Below are 9,567 nucleotides of genomic sequence, written 5' to 3'. Positions count from 1 at the left end.
GTATTATGAGTCGAGCAAATGAAATCGAAAATCCTTTGCATCTTGACTGGATTGATGAACACTCAACGATTATCATGTGGATTCAATCAACAATTTTCAGTGATTTCTTACTTGGCAAACTCAACTACTTCCTATCATCTTTAGAAAAGCATCATGACAAATCTATTCCTTCTTTGATTACTGAGATTAAGAATCTTGCTGATCAATTAGCCGCTAACGATGAAGTTGTTTCTGATAATGGACGGGAAGGCTGCAAACTCTGCCGCCAACCACACAAGAGAGTGGTGTGATAAGATGAAGAATGCCCAGGAATCCATCTTTCGTCAATCAAAGTTACTCTATCTGCTTTGAACTTGGATTATATACCCTTTTGCAACTGCTATAAGAACTAGTATTGAATTGCATGATATAAATCTTGGTAGAGGAGGAGGAAGAGGATATAATCCTAATTTTTCTAGAGGTGGTGGACGATTTGGTGTTTCTGGTTATTCTAATAGGGTATCTGGTTTTACTTCAGCTGGTAGAGGTGTTTTTCATTCAAATGGTAGAGGTTTCAACACCAACACTCATACTGGTAGAGGTTCACGCATCTTACTATCTCCTACTTCAACAAGACCTCCACAACATCTTTTTTCAAATGACTGACCACCAGGTCAGATATGTTAATCCTAATTTTTCTAGAGGTGGTTGACGATTTGGTGTTTCTGGTTTTTCTAGTAGGGAATCTGGTTTTACTTCAGCTGGTAGAGGTGTTTTTCATTCAAATGGTAGAGGTTTCAACACATAACACTCAGACTGGTAGAGGTTCAGGCATCTTACCATCTCCTACTTCAACAAGACCTCAACAACATCTTTTTTCAAATGACAGACCATGTATGTCACAGATTTGGTCATGCTGCGGATGAATGTTAGAATAGAATTAACTTCTCATAACAAGGTAGAGAGCCTCCAAGAAATCTTCAAACAATGCTAGCCTCAACTAAGCTAATATTTTTGGTGAAAATCCTTGGTGTATGGAATCTGGTGCAATCAACATCTTATTACAGATGCTACAAATTTTGATGAGTCTATTTATACTCCTTATGTTGGTACCCAGAATATAACTTCTGCTGGTGGTGAAGGTATGCCTATTTTTAGTCATGGCCCAACTGCAATTTCTTTACCTAACACTAAATTATGTCCGCATAATATACTTTATGTTCCTAAAGCTTCTCATAATTTGATTTATGTCCATAAATTTGCTAAAAATAATCATTACTCTCTAGCTTTCACTTCCACCCATTTTTGTATCAAGGATCTCTACTCAGGGAAGATTCTTTTCCAGGGACCCAGTGAAAATGGTCTATATCCTTTTACAAGATAATCAACATCAACACCTACCATTGCCCTGTTGATCGCTGTCGTATGCGTCAAAAATAATTTCACTTTCTCACTTCAACTAGATGTAAATATAGTATGTGATAAGAAAGAGTTCGTTCCCACAGAGAGGCTTTTGTTGTTAAACAGTTTCAGTTTCTTAGTAACCAAGGTTTTTCTTTTTATTTTATCAAAGCAATAAAAATGAATTGAAAGCAAATGAAATAAATGGAACAATCAATAAGGAGGAGATATTGATCATGGGATAGTATCATTCACAAACATGTATTTTCATCAATGACTAGAATTGATATTTTAATCTCTCATTTATTAAAAGTCTTAGGATACCTTGATCGCAAGAATATCCCGCTAATTCCCTGATTTCATCACAACCACACTGCAGTACAGCTTCAATCTTGACCACCAACAACAACAAAAATATCTCCATCTCTAATAGGTCGAACCCATCAGTTTCTTCATTAGGTTCTCAATCAACAAACCCTAGTTTATGAAATTCTAAATTTCAAATTAGGTTAACTCCCAATCTCTGTTCGTATCTGCTTCAATTTCAGCTTCAGCACAAACCCAACTCCAATTCCTTCTGTTAACACCATAGTCACCTTGTTATCTCCATTCCCTTCTCACAACTCGACCAGAGACTCAGCCACAGAAACCCATCTCTGATTCTTCTCAAATTGGGACCAACTCGTCTCTGTTAATAGCAGTATAAATTCCACCCTCATCAACAACCTTTTCTCTCTGGAAATCTCTCAATTTCAGATCATTCTTCACCATCATCTTGTTTCTAACTTTCAGACCGACACAATAATGAGAAGAGAAGATATTTCTGGGTTGTAATAAATGAAATTACTATATATGCCCAGAAGTTGGATAAGGGTTATCCACTATCATTTGTCCTGTCAGTTCCAGGCAACGGACAATTCATTCGTTCTTGCTTAATTGTCTGTTTTAGGCATCACCTCTTTCTAGTGCAATCTTAGCCGCTCCATCGCTCGCCTGTGAATTGGCCTTTCTTTCCTTTGCGCTTTAAATGGACGTTTCCTCCTTGTTTTGCTCCCAAGGACTTCATTGCACCTAATAACTCAAAAATAAACATAAGAGATGCAATTCACAAGGATAATAACAAAGAAAGCATAAATACTAGATATAAAATTAGGTGTTTTACAACACCTATCAAATTCCCCCACACTTAGACTTTGCTAGTCCTCAAGCAAATCGAACAAAACTTATTCTGAAGGATAGATATACCCACAAAACCTACTTTTCCAACTTACTAGTTCTCTGTAATGATAGCATCCAACGCGCTAAGAATACATAGAGATTCTTAGTCATAAGAAGTTAGACACATAAATGAACACAATCTCATCCTTAAAAGTTGAAAGAGAAATAACCATCCCTTATCGAAAGAAATTCGGGTTTGGAGTGATCGAAAGTCTCGACTCTGCCTCACAAGAGAGGGTTTTATGAAGTTGCTCTCAATAATAAATAGCTTTTTATGGGTCACACATGTGTCCAGGTAGGAATGAAGAGAGAATCCTGTGACAAGTTGAATAGTAGGAAGGCAAAACCCTCCGAATTGTTTTGAAAACCCACATCTCTTATTCATTTTGAAAACCCTTTTTTCTGACGATCTCTACGAAAGGAAATCAACCACTTAACGAAGGTGGGAATATGCTTACTTACCTCGTTATCCGTTCAACGTGCAGTTATCACCACTCTCACAGCATCCATAGAAACGTCTTCGGTCTTCAATCCTTGTCTTAATTTTCGTCTTCGGTCTTCAACTCTTGATGATGAAATCTTGAACTTCGTAGAATCTTGAAAATGTGATTATTTCCTCTAATTCCTTGTTGCTTGAAACTTCATTATGGATAATTCTTCTTCCATTGGCTTTATTGAATGAATACGAAACCAAAAACGAACTAAACAGACCAAAAATATGATGCAATGATTTTTTTTTTGTTATTTGCAAGATACATAAAGTAAATACAAAATTAAAACAAACAAAATATTAAACTAATGATGAACCTAATAAAATTTTCTCTTGTCTTTTTTTTTGAGACAAGAAAAAATAAAATACAAACTAACAAATAAAAATGCAAGTACAAAGGCCATGGTGTAAATACTTTACCGCTCAATTCTTGACAACTTGTATGTCTTGATATCATAAATTTCTTGAATTCTCATCTTGATAATCTTCACTCTTGTACAATAGTCTTCAACTTGTAAAAATTCTGCTCCCTGTCTTGTTGCTTTACTTGAATCTGACATCTGCTCATTTATGTACTGTTGCTTGTAAACCTTGAATATCTTCAACTTTCCTTCAAATTTTTGATGCTCCTCTTGTTGATGATGATGGTGTTTTTATGGACCTGTTGGTGTAGAGAGAGATAAAGTGGATGGTGCTAACTGCAAACAAGATTATAAGTGGTATGTAAGTTAGCAATCCGATGTCACCATCATGATTGATAAAATAACACTCAAGAGACCAAAATAGTGCTTCTATTGGTGGGAGGTTGGGTAGCTCACTATTCTACCCAGATTTTACGTACAGTGACACACACTCTAAAAGCACATATTTAGACACGTACAAAGAAATGAAGGTCGGTGCCTCTCATGATGTAACATGGGTAGTCTCCACTATGGGGGATCACAAGTCTAATACCGAATTCAGTCTGCACCTCATTTGCCACTGGCATGGTTAAATCCAACTTTAACTCTCATACAAGTAAGAAACCCGATTATGTTCTCTGTCATCTCTAAGTTCAGTCACTCTTATGGGAATATCGATGTAATCTTAGCGATATGTATACTATGTGACTCTAAACTAACTACAAGTTGGAGTTTCTTTATTCACTAATTTACACAAAAGTTGATAATTTTGAAAAATTTACAATGCAAATGCTTAACCACTCCCCAACACTTAAACTTTACATTGTCCTCAATGTAAATTGAGTCATCCAAAGTAAGTCAAGGTGGGAAATCCTACATGATAATGTGACAAGAAATCAGAAAAAATAAATGCAAGACAAGAAAAAGCTAAAAACAAGACAAGAAAATAAAAATAAGACAAGAAATACTCATCCTAAGGGCTGCCTCCCATTTAGCGCTTGGTTTAAAGTCGTCAGCCCGACTATCTCCTTGCTTTCTATGAATCCTCCAGAGGGAGTGCATCCACAAAATTAACTCCTTCCACAACTTCGGAAGTGAATTTCTCATAGTATGGTTTCAACCGGTGCCCATTAACTTTAAGTTCCTTTCCTGTAGCAATACTACGAATTTCTACTGCACCATGAGAAAAAACATTAGTAACAATAAAAGGTCCGATCCAACGTGACCTTAATTTACCGAGAAATAAATGCAAGCGAGAATTAAAGAAAAACACTTTCTGCCCAACACAAAATTGTTTTCTAGAAATCATAGTATCATGAAATGCCTTCGTTTTCTCCTTGTAAATGCGTGAGCTTTCAAATGCATCATTTCGAAGCTCTTCTAGCTCTTGGAGCTGTAACTTCCTTTGCTTTCCAGCACCATCCATCTCCATATTGCATTGCTTAATATCCCAAAACGCCTTACGCTCAATTTCAACGGGTAAGTGACAAGGTTTACCATACACAATCCTAAAGGGAGACATCCCAATAGGTTTCTTGAATGCGGTTCTATAATCCCACAAAGCATCATTAAGTCGCATGCTCCAATCCTTCCTTGTTGGATTCACCGTCTTCTCTAGAATGGATTTCACCTCTCGGTTTGAAACCTCGGCTTGTCCATTCGTTTGGGGATGATAAGGTGTTGCAATATTGTGCGACACATTGTACTTCTTCAACAAGCTTTGTAAGATCCTGTTTTTGAAGTGAGAACCCCCATCGCTAATTATGGCTCTTGGAATTCCAAACCTTGCAAAAATATTAGCTTGCACAAAATCTGAAACCACTTTAGAATCATTAGTCGGGGTGGCTTTAGCTTCCACCCATTTGGAGATATAATCAACAACAAGTAGAATATAATAATTCCCATGGGAGTTGACAAAAGGACCCATAAAATCAATACCCCATACATCAAAAACTTCAATAAATTGAATAAAGGTTTGTGGAATTTGATTTCGAGCACCTAGATTGCCTGTTTTCTGGCACCTATCACATGTTGTACAAAATGTATATGCATCTTTAAACAAGGTTGTCCAAAAGAAACCACTTTCAAGTACCTTGTAAGCGGTTCTCTTACTCCCAAAGTGTCCTCCGCAAGCATATGAGTGACAAAAAGACAAGATAGAATTAAATTCAGATTCGGGAATGCACCTTCGTAATACTTGGTCACTACCTTGTTTCCATAAGTATGGATCATCCCATATGTATCGGTTCCCTAGCCTTTTAAGTTTGTCCCTCTCAGCACGAGACAAGTTCTTTGGGATTTGTTTAGACACCAAGTAATTGACAATGTCGGAATACCATGGTTCTCCAAAGGCAATTGAGAATAGTTGCTCATCCGGGGAACTTTCATGCAATGGGATAGCTTCCTTGTCCACAGCAATACGTCTCAAGTGATCCGCAACGGTGTTCTCAATTCCTTTCTTGTCCTTGATTTCAATATCGAACTCTTTCAAGAGTAAAATCCATCGTATGAGCCTCGGTTTCGCCTCTTTTTCATTAGCAAGTACCTAAGTGCTGCATGATCAGAAAAGACAACAACTTTTGTACCAATTATATAAGAGAGAAACTTTTCCAAAGAAAAAATAATATCTAACAACTCTTTTTCAGTGGTTGTGTAGTTTTCTTGGGCCTCATTTAACGTTCTAAAAGCATAATAAATAGCATGAGGTATCTTCCCCACACGTTGCCCAAGCACTGCAACAACCGTGTAGTCACTTGCATCACACATGAGCTCAAAAGGCTTACTCCAATCCGGTGGTTTAATGATAGGGGCTGAAATCAAAAGTTCTTTCAAACGATTGAATGCCACCATACACTTTTCATCAAAGTTAAAAACCGCATCCTTTTGCAATAAGTTGCAAAGTGGTGATGCTATCTTGGAAAAATCCTCGATGAATCTACGATAAAAACCTGCGTAACCAAGAAAAGAACATATCTCCCTCACCGTAGTGGGAGGGGTTAGAGCACGAATAAGGTCTATCTTAGATTTATCAACTTCCAAGCCTTTTGAAGATATTATATGGCCTAAAACTATGCCATGAGTTACCATGAAATGACACTTCTCCCAATTCAGCACAAGATTTGTTTCAACACATCGTTCAGGGATTAATGATAAATTGTTCAAGCAAAGGTCAAATGAATTACCAAAGACACTAAAGTCTTCCATGAATACTTCAATTATGTTTTCAACATATTCTGAAAAATACTTACCATACACCTTTGAAAGGTAGCTGGAGCATTGCACAAGACAAAAGGCATCCTTCTATAAGCAAAAGTACCGAAAGGACAAGTGAAAGTAGTTTTCTCTTGATCCTCCTGCGCTATCACAATCTGACTGTAACCTGAATAACCATCAAGAAAACAATAGTAAGAATGTCCAGCTAAACGTTCAAGCACTTGATCAATAAAGGGTAAAGGAAAGTGATCCTTCCTAGTGGTAGCATTCAATTTTCTATAATCAATACAAACCCTCCAAGCGGTTTGCACACGAGTTGGGACAAGTTCGTTCTTATCATTCTCCACCACTGTTACACCTGATTTCTTCGGCACTACTTGTACCGGGATCAACGACTTGCTATCGGATATGGGGTAGATAACACCCACGTCCAAAATCTTTAGTATCTCCTTTTTCAAAACTTCCATCATGGGAGGGTTCAAACGACATTGCGCTTCCCTTGTAGGCTTTGCATCGTCCTCCAAACGGATCTTGTGCATACAAACGGCAGGGCTTATACCCTTGATATCAGCAATTGTCCATCCTATGGCCGTCTTGTACTTCCTTATAACTCGTAGAAGTTTTTGCTCTTGTAATTCACTAAGCTCGTTAGAAACAATCACAGGTAACTCTTCCTTGTCACTCAAGTACAAGTACTTTAAGTGACTTGGAAGAGGTTTCAATTCCAACTTTGGAGATTTAACAATATAAGGCACAAGTTTTTCATCATTGCAAGGTAAAGAAATGAAAGAGATATTATGAGTTTCCAAGTATCCTTGTAGTGAGTTAAGATCACCAAGGGATTCCTTGACTTCATTACCACACTCTACACCATTATCCATAGATGTAGTTAAAACAGTTTCCAAAGCATCACTACCGTTCAATTCAAACATTTGTTGTGCCAATGTATCCATAACATCAATGGAAAAACAAGAGTGGACATCACTAGGATATCTCATCGTCTCGAAGATGTTGAAACGTATTGTTTCTCCATCAAACTCCATAGTTAGCTTTCCCTTATCTACATCAATAATAGTTTTCGCCGTTTTCATGAAGGGACGCCCAAGTAGCAATGGAAAAGACGAGTCCGGTGAACCTTCATTCATCTCTAACACACAAAAGTCAGCTGGAAATACTAGTTGATTAACTTGCACAAGAACATCCTCAACAATACCCATTGGGTAGACATTAGAGCGATCTGCTAATTGCAACACAATTCCTGACTTTTAAGAAGACCAAGATTAAGCGAATTATACATAGATGCAGGCATAACATTAACAAATGCACCTAAATCCAACATATATTTATCAAATGTAGTGTTATCAATTTTGACGGGAATGTCAAAGCTACCGGGATCCTTGCATTTCAGTAGGAGTTTGTGTTGTAAGATTGCCGAAGCGTTCTCCCCCACACTTAGCACTTCATTGCCTTTGAGCCTTTGCTTATTGGTACACAAGTCCTTCAACACCTTTGCATACTTTGGCACTTGATTTATAGCATCTATGAGTGGTATGTTCACATGAATATTCTTGAGAATATCCAAAATCTCCTTTTCTAGTTCCTCCTTTTTGGACTTTGCAAATCTGCGAGGCAAAGGTAAATGAGGAACATAAGCAGGAATAGGAGTTTTACAGTTAGGAATAAGTACCTCGGGAGTTTGAGGAATTTCATCCCTCTTTTCCTCCAAAACCGACTCCATTGGAGCTTCTTCTTTACCCAAATCATCAATTTCGGGTTGCACAAGTTGTGTACCACTTCTCAATGTAATAGCATTGACACCTTCTTTTGGGTTAATAGGTTGAGAAGGGAGTTTCCCACTATTTAGTGCTTTCAATTGGTTCAATTCAATAGCCATAAAACCCATTTGTGTCTGCAACTCCTTGATAGAACTCTTAGTCTCTTGTTGGATTTCTTGAAACATAGTACCAATACCCTTCATCATTGCTTGAAGCTTTGCATCGATATCAGAACCTTGACTTTGTGGTTGTTGCTGCGGTTGCTGAAATTGTTGTCGTTTTGGTTGGAACCTGCTTGGACGGTTGAAAGTAGGTTGTTGAACTGCACCTTGCTTGTTGGCATAGCTGAAATTGGGGTGATCTCTCCATCCCGGATTGTAAGTGTTGGAGTAGGGATCATACCGTCTTTGCTGATTTGGAAAGATTGCACTAGCTTGCTCCAACTCTTCGTCGTATGAAGGTACAACAACTGAATCTATCTTTTGCATCATTCTCGCCATATTATCCATCCTTTGATCGCGGTGTGATGATGAATCAGTAACTTCATGCGCTCGCCTAGCCATTGGTTCACCTCTTGTGTAGAATTGTTGCGAATTCGCAGCCATGCTTTCAATCAACTCCGTAGCTTAGGCCACCGTCTTGTTCACTAGTGCACCACCACCCGCAGCGTCAAGAAGATACTGATCACTTGGTTGGAGACCTTCGTAGAAGTATTGTATTATCATCACGTCACTAAACTGGTGGTGAGGGAATCTTGCCACCAATCTCTTATACCGTTCCCAACATTCATACAATGACTCCCCATCTCTTTGTTGTATACCACAGATCTCCTTACGAATTTGGATAGCTTTTGAAGCAGGAAAATATCTCTCTAAAAAGAGCTTCTTCAACCCGTTCCATGTTGTAACACTCCGGGAAGGCAAGTAATACAACCACTCCTTAGCATTATCCGCCAAAGAGAATGGAAAAGATTTTAACATCACTCCATCCGCATTAGTCTCCGGTGGAAGCATAGCCATGATAACGTTGTGGAAATCCATGAGATGCTTGTTTGGATCCTCATCTACCATGCCATGAAACTTCGGCAACT

This window comes from Papaver somniferum, unplaced genomic scaffold (genome assembly GCF_003573695.1).
Source record: "Papaver somniferum cultivar HN1 unplaced genomic scaffold, ASM357369v1 unplaced-scaffold_118, whole genome shotgun sequence".
Classification (NCBI taxonomy): Eukaryota; Viridiplantae; Streptophyta; class Magnoliopsida; order Ranunculales; family Papaveraceae; genus Papaver; species Papaver somniferum.
Note: the sequence above shows the minus strand (reverse complement) of the source record.